At 40.5% G+C, this 6,034-nt stretch overlaps 1 protein-coding gene across 1 annotated transcript in view; it reads right to left on the reverse strand.

Moving 5' to 3' along the window:
• The window catches only part of TMEM40 (transmembrane protein 40), a 36,485-nt gene extending 30,695 nt beyond the window's left edge, over positions 1-5,790 (reverse strand). Inside the window, exon 1 of the mRNA XM_089498026.1 lies at positions 5,718-5,790. The gene's annotated coding sequence lies outside the window, so the exon portion shown is untranslated. The remainder of the gene's footprint in view (positions 1-5,717) is intronic.
• Positions 5,791-6,034: the final 244 nt, after the last annotated feature.

Consider the following 6,034-nt stretch of genomic DNA (forward strand, 5'->3'; position numbering starts at 1 on the left):
GGCTACTCAAGTAATTACTCTGTATCTACATTATTTCTAAATTGACATTTCCAATATGGCTTGTAAATAAATGAAATTTTAAAGCAATTGCAAACAGGTTCAGTGAGTATATGCTACAAAGCAACCATTCCAAAATAAAAGACCTGGCATCCCAGACTAACCAGAGTAGGCACTAGTCACACACTCGCGGCGTCACTTCCGCCGTGCGACGTGTGGATGCAGAGTGTCCGCTACATCAAAATGGCAGCAGCCGTGTGGAACGGCTGCCGCCATTTTGACGTAGTCACTATGTGCGAGGGGGAAGGCGCGTCAGGAAGCGCCGTCCCTCGCGCATAATGATGGCGTGATGACAGAACCTCATGGGCCCGTCTGTAACATGTCTATATTAGGCGGTTTACAGTAAGTATTTTGTTGAGAGGGAGAAGAAAGAGTGTTGGAATGTTGGGGGTAAATGGTGATTGGCTGCATGTTTGAAAGAGCATTTAAAAACTGCATTAAAAACCGGTGTGAGTTAGAGTTCTACATCTTTAATGCTTAAGTAGAAGGAGGAATTTCAGCAGGTGCTGCTTGTACCTGGTTGTATGACAGACAAAATCTGCTGAAATTCCTTCTTTTTTGGAACAATTAAAGATGCAAGAGCCATGTCCAGTTTTCAGTCTCGTAACCATAGACTTAATGAGAGAGTAGGTGTTACAGAAAATAGAGTCTGCATTGTTTATTGCTTTGATGGTGTGGCTGGATTTAGGAATATCTAAGTGAGTATGTTAAGGGGAAATATAATGACACTAGAAACCATAACATGAAAGTATATAAAGGAAAGGAGGGGGAAGGAATACAGTGGCATCTATAATAGCAGCAGCAGGAGCATTTACATTTCTATACCACTTCATACTGAACTAAGCAGTTTCTAAGCAGTTTACAACATGTAAGCCAATTGCTCCCAACAAGCTGGGTACTCAGTTTACCAATCTACAAAAGGATGGAAGGCTGAGTCAACCTTGGAGCCCCACAGGATAAAACTCACAATGTTGTGGTTGCAGTACTGGCACCAGGGCTCCTTCTTTAAAATATAACTGATTCGTTTTAGCCTGAGGGTTCATGAATTTGTTCCCACTTCTCCAAAAGCACAGAAGAAATACAGACTCCAAGGTATATAAACACATTACATAGTTATGGGGGTGGATTCCCTGATCATACCCTCACACCTCTGTAGCAGTACTTCAGTGCAAGCAGCTTGAAGACTGCATTCTGTCTATGCATCTGAAGAAATGGATTGAAATCCACAAATGGCCCTGCTAAAAATAAACATCGTCCTAAAGGTGCCACAAAGTTCCTCCTCCATTTCCTTTTTATATTGAGAAATACCACCTAGCTGTGTGTCTGAAAACTGTAACATAAGAGGAAGAACAAGGCTGAAACTAGATGCTTATGCTCAGAAAGTCATCTGGTTACTTTAAGTCTTATTTCTGTATAACATTGTTCCACACAGGTGCCTCTTCATTGACTTTGCCTTTAGATACATAGTATTTCTGGTGGCTACAAAATATAAAGAGAGTACCAGAGAAGAGGGGCCCAGCTTGTAGTCATATGCTTTATGCAGAGAAAAGGTGTTATAAGACAGTTGAGCAAATCCTGAGATTGGAGCCAAATAACATTATTGCTTTGGGACTATAAAAAAGTGGTATTTTTTTTTAAAATAAAGGTGCTATTTTAGTTAGAAAAGAGAAGTAAAACTTCCAGGCATCTTCACAGCTGTTGAAGTTATGACACTCAGGGCAATCTCTATTCTCTCCCTCCACCCCACTTTAAACCAGTGGGTCTCAACATTTGATCCTTTAGTTGTTTTGGACTTTAGCCTCCAGTACCCCTGACCATCAGCCATGGTGTCTGGGCTTCTGCAAGTTGAAGTAAAAATATTTGGAGGAAAAGGTTGAGAAGTATTGTTATAAACAGTTTAGAAGTAACTGCTTAAGAGTAGAATTCAAAGATATAGCCGTGTTAGTCTATAGAATCAGCATGTGGAGACATCTTGTACCATCTTTGAGACTAACTGAAAGAAAGAAGTTGGCAACATGAGCTTCAGTCTACCTCCTCATTTGCTTTTTAGTATCTGAAGTCTATGAAAGCTCATGCTGCCATTTTCTTTCTTTCAGTTAGTCTCAAAGGTACTACAAGATCTCTCTACATACAGCTTAAAAGTAAACAGCTTAAAAGTAGATTAGGCAGCAGCAATAGAGCTCTGGCCAATATATCTGGCCTTGTTCCCTAGAGTGACTAGAGAATGCGGCTGTATGCCACCTGGATAATCAAAGTAGAAGTTGGATCTAACAGGATGTCCAGATTGGAAACCTCAAAGGAAAGTGCAACACTGCTCATAATAGCAGAATTCAAAGATAGACTGTTTGCATAATTAGCATACAAATAGATCCTGTTGCACCTTTGAAACTTCTTGAAAGAAAGAAGTTGGTAACATGAGCTTTCCTAGATTTACGTCTACTTAATACATCTGCATTAATGCATCTGCATTAAAGCTCATGCTGCCAACGTCTTTCAGTTAGTCTCAAAGGTGTTACTGGAGCTCTTTGTATACTGCCCATAATAGAATATCAGAAAGACAAGAAGTTGGATGATTTGTTCATCAGGCACAATACTGTTGGCTCTGTATAGTACTGGCTCTCCATCTTCTAACTGGAGATAACAGAAACTAAACCTGACACCTTCTACCAGGAATTCTGTCACTGAGCCCTCCCAAACAGACTACCTATCTGTAGCAATGGGATCTTGTAGCCCCTTTGATACTGTGTGAAAGCAGTTGTAGCATAAGCTTTCATAAACTACGTCTACTTCTTCAGATGCATGCACATAAAGGCAAGCAACATCAGAATGTGGTCAAGATGGCCAAAGGTATTGAGCAGGAAGAACACACAAGCTGCAGCAGTTTGCCTTTGCTGAGTATCTTTCCCTCCACCAAGTTAAAACTACTTTTACACTTTCTGCTCAGTTTGTAGCAGTTGAAGCAAGCTGAAGATAAAGGGCGGAAATGCTCCGAATTAGCTCTGAAGTAGCAGAAAATTATCAGGTGACACACTACATTATTAAAGCACAAACATGGGATCATAGTGGTATAATTATCTAGTTTGAAAGAGTTCCTGGTGTGTCTGTCAGCATCTGAATAGGTGAATCCTAAGGAAATTTTGGGGCCCTGGCATCTGCATGAAGAAGGTATTGTTTTCAGTTCTGTTATAGAAGGTACTGCTTCCAGTTTGTTATAGGCAGATCTTAGAAAAGGCTACCCCTCTTAGCCAACATTAAAAGGAAATTTCCAAACTTTGATTATAATGAACAACCAGATAAATTCAATCTATTGCAAGCATTCTGTAGCTGTCCAGTCCAAAGCCAGGCACTGACCTATTCACATGTATTCACTTCACTGTCACATGTGTTAATTTCAGAACTCAAATGTATGAACTTTCCATAACTTATTCTTATTGTTAGTTTAATTTTAATTATGCTTTGGCTTTATTTCCTGGCTACGAGCTAGCATGGTTATCTGAAAAAAATATGGAAAGGGGTTAGATTAGGCTCTTTGGGATCAGGCTCTCATGATATCAGCTGTAGAGAAGCCTAGAAGATAAAACAATTTGCCTTTTCCCTTGAAATATGTATTACACCCCTGATTTAAAGTAAATTTGCACTACACATTTGAAGTAACTTAAAGTGGTTTAATTAGGGTTACCATATTTTTTTGGGGGGGGGAAAGAGGACACATTTACAAACTGACTACTTCAGAACACTGATTGCTATGACAACTCTCACTATAAATACCCTTACAATACAGTCAGCTTTCTCCATCCATGGATTCAACCATCCATGGCTTGGAAATATTTTTTTTAAAAAAATAATCCCAAAAAAACTAACCTTGATTTTGCCATTTTATGTAAGGGACACCATTTTACTACCTCATTGTATTTAATGAGTCTTAAGCAACCATGGATTTTGGTATCCACCGTGGGGGGGCGGGGGCGGGCATGGAACCAAACCCCAGTGGATAGCAAGGGCCCACTGTGTAGACTGTGATAATTTCTACCAGAAATATCTCTAATCTTCATTGTATTTAAATAACAGCAATTTAAATTTATTATTTTGCAATATTTAATAATACCAACTATCTATCTGGCTACATCAGCAATACCCCAGCATAACCTAGGATTTAACACCCATTCCCTCATGCCTGCTCATCCACTACTCTAGGATTGCTAGGTCTCATAACAACCCTGGGAGGTAGGTTGGCAGCAGGGGAAACTGTCAAGACCACCAAGAATCAGAGCTATGTTTGGCAAAAGGGAAAACAGATGGAGGTAAACATCCAGTGATTCCGGTCGAGTGGGAAAGAAGCCCATAGCCACTCCATAATGTACAGTAGCTCCTTCCTCACTGGACCCACTGTTGCTGCTGTTCTGCTTTAGCTTTCCCACCTTCCTCTGTGAGTCCCACTAACAAAGTTAAAGCTAGAATCTTGTCCATTCCTAGAGACAGGATATTCTCTATATGGTGCTTGATTTCATCCCATGGAGTTGCAACAATTTGACTTACAAAATCTGCTCACTTCTGAGTTTCAGAGGTAGGTGGACTTTGTAACCTGGAAATGTTTAAAAAGCAACCCCTGGACAGAAATTATATCTCTGAAAAAAGAGGACATAGGTAATCCTAGGCTGGGAGCCACCTCTCTTTTCTGCATAGCTGCGCTGCAGCAACCAAATTGCGCAGCGTGGCTACGTGAAAAGCAAAGGAGTGCTGAAAAGCGGCTCCTTTTAGCGCTGCTGCAAACTGCCTGCGGTGGCGCAAACACATTGCTGCTGTGTGGGTCCACTGCGCAGCAGTGATTTCATCGCTATGCACACCGTATATATGGCACTGCGCAGCGATGATGTCCTGGCAACACGCTAGGGTTGTGGGGCGTCTGGAAACGGTGCCCCGAGGCAACCCTAGCACGTTGCCAGGACATGCTAAAGGGCCCGTCTGTCCAGGGCCATAGTCACAAATTACTGCTTGAAAACCTTGAAAATGAAGCTTGGCAAGGCAGTAGACATTACACATTAAATGTCACTTTCCTTTTATCTCCTCAACACTGAACTCCCATTGGCCTTTTGATTGAAAGCAAGTAGCATTCAATAAATTTACATTTGTGGTTCAGGGGCATACCATAAGTGCAGCTGCTAATCTTTAAAATGTATAAATATTGTACAAGTAAATCCTATGCCCACTTATTTGTGCTAAGCTTCACTGAATGCAATGGAAATTATTTCTTAATATACATGAATAAGATTGTGCTGGTTCTTGTGTTCACTAAAACCTAGTACATCTTTCAAACTATTGAAACCACATTTAGTGCTTAATTAACAGATGCTTAGCCCAATCATTATTAAAATAATGTTCACAAAAGACAACCCATAGTTGTTTAAAAAAACAAGACTTAAGCATGGTGTAGTAGTTTGAATGTTAGACTAGGGCTCTGGAGACCAGGGTTCAAATCCTTGCTCAGCCATTGAAAGCCACTTGGTGACCTTGAGCATGTCACACTCTCTCATCCTCATAGGATGGCAATGGCAAATCCCCTCTGAAGCAATTTGCCAAGAAACCTCCATGATAAGGTTGCCATGAGCCAGAAATGACTTGAAGGCACACAACTGTAACAAATAGAGCATTAAAGAACTTACCAAAACAATTGTCAAACTTTCAAGTTTGTTTTCTCAGGTAATGCACAAGGGTCTGCTCAACAGCATCTAACCGACAGCTAAATTAATCCTTTGCTGAAAGAGTAAAATAGGAGGCTATAAAATTCGTAGAGGCAACTCCTCCTCACCTGTATCATCACAAACAAGATGTACTGGTCTGTTGAGCTCTACTCCTCCCTTTACTATGAAACATCCTATCTGATCTATAGGTTACTCATTGGTTTTCTTACTAATTGTAAAAGCTTTATGCTCATAGGCTGATGCTCATTTTATTTAAATCTAGTGAGGTTTCATAATGT

The sequence above is a fragment of the Sceloporus occidentalis genome, unplaced genomic scaffold (genome assembly GCF_023333645.1).
Source record: "Sceloporus occidentalis isolate IW3139 unplaced genomic scaffold, rSceOcc1.0.p SCAF_1, whole genome shotgun sequence".
Taxonomy (NCBI): Eukaryota; Metazoa; Chordata; class Lepidosauria; order Squamata; family Phrynosomatidae; genus Sceloporus; species Sceloporus occidentalis.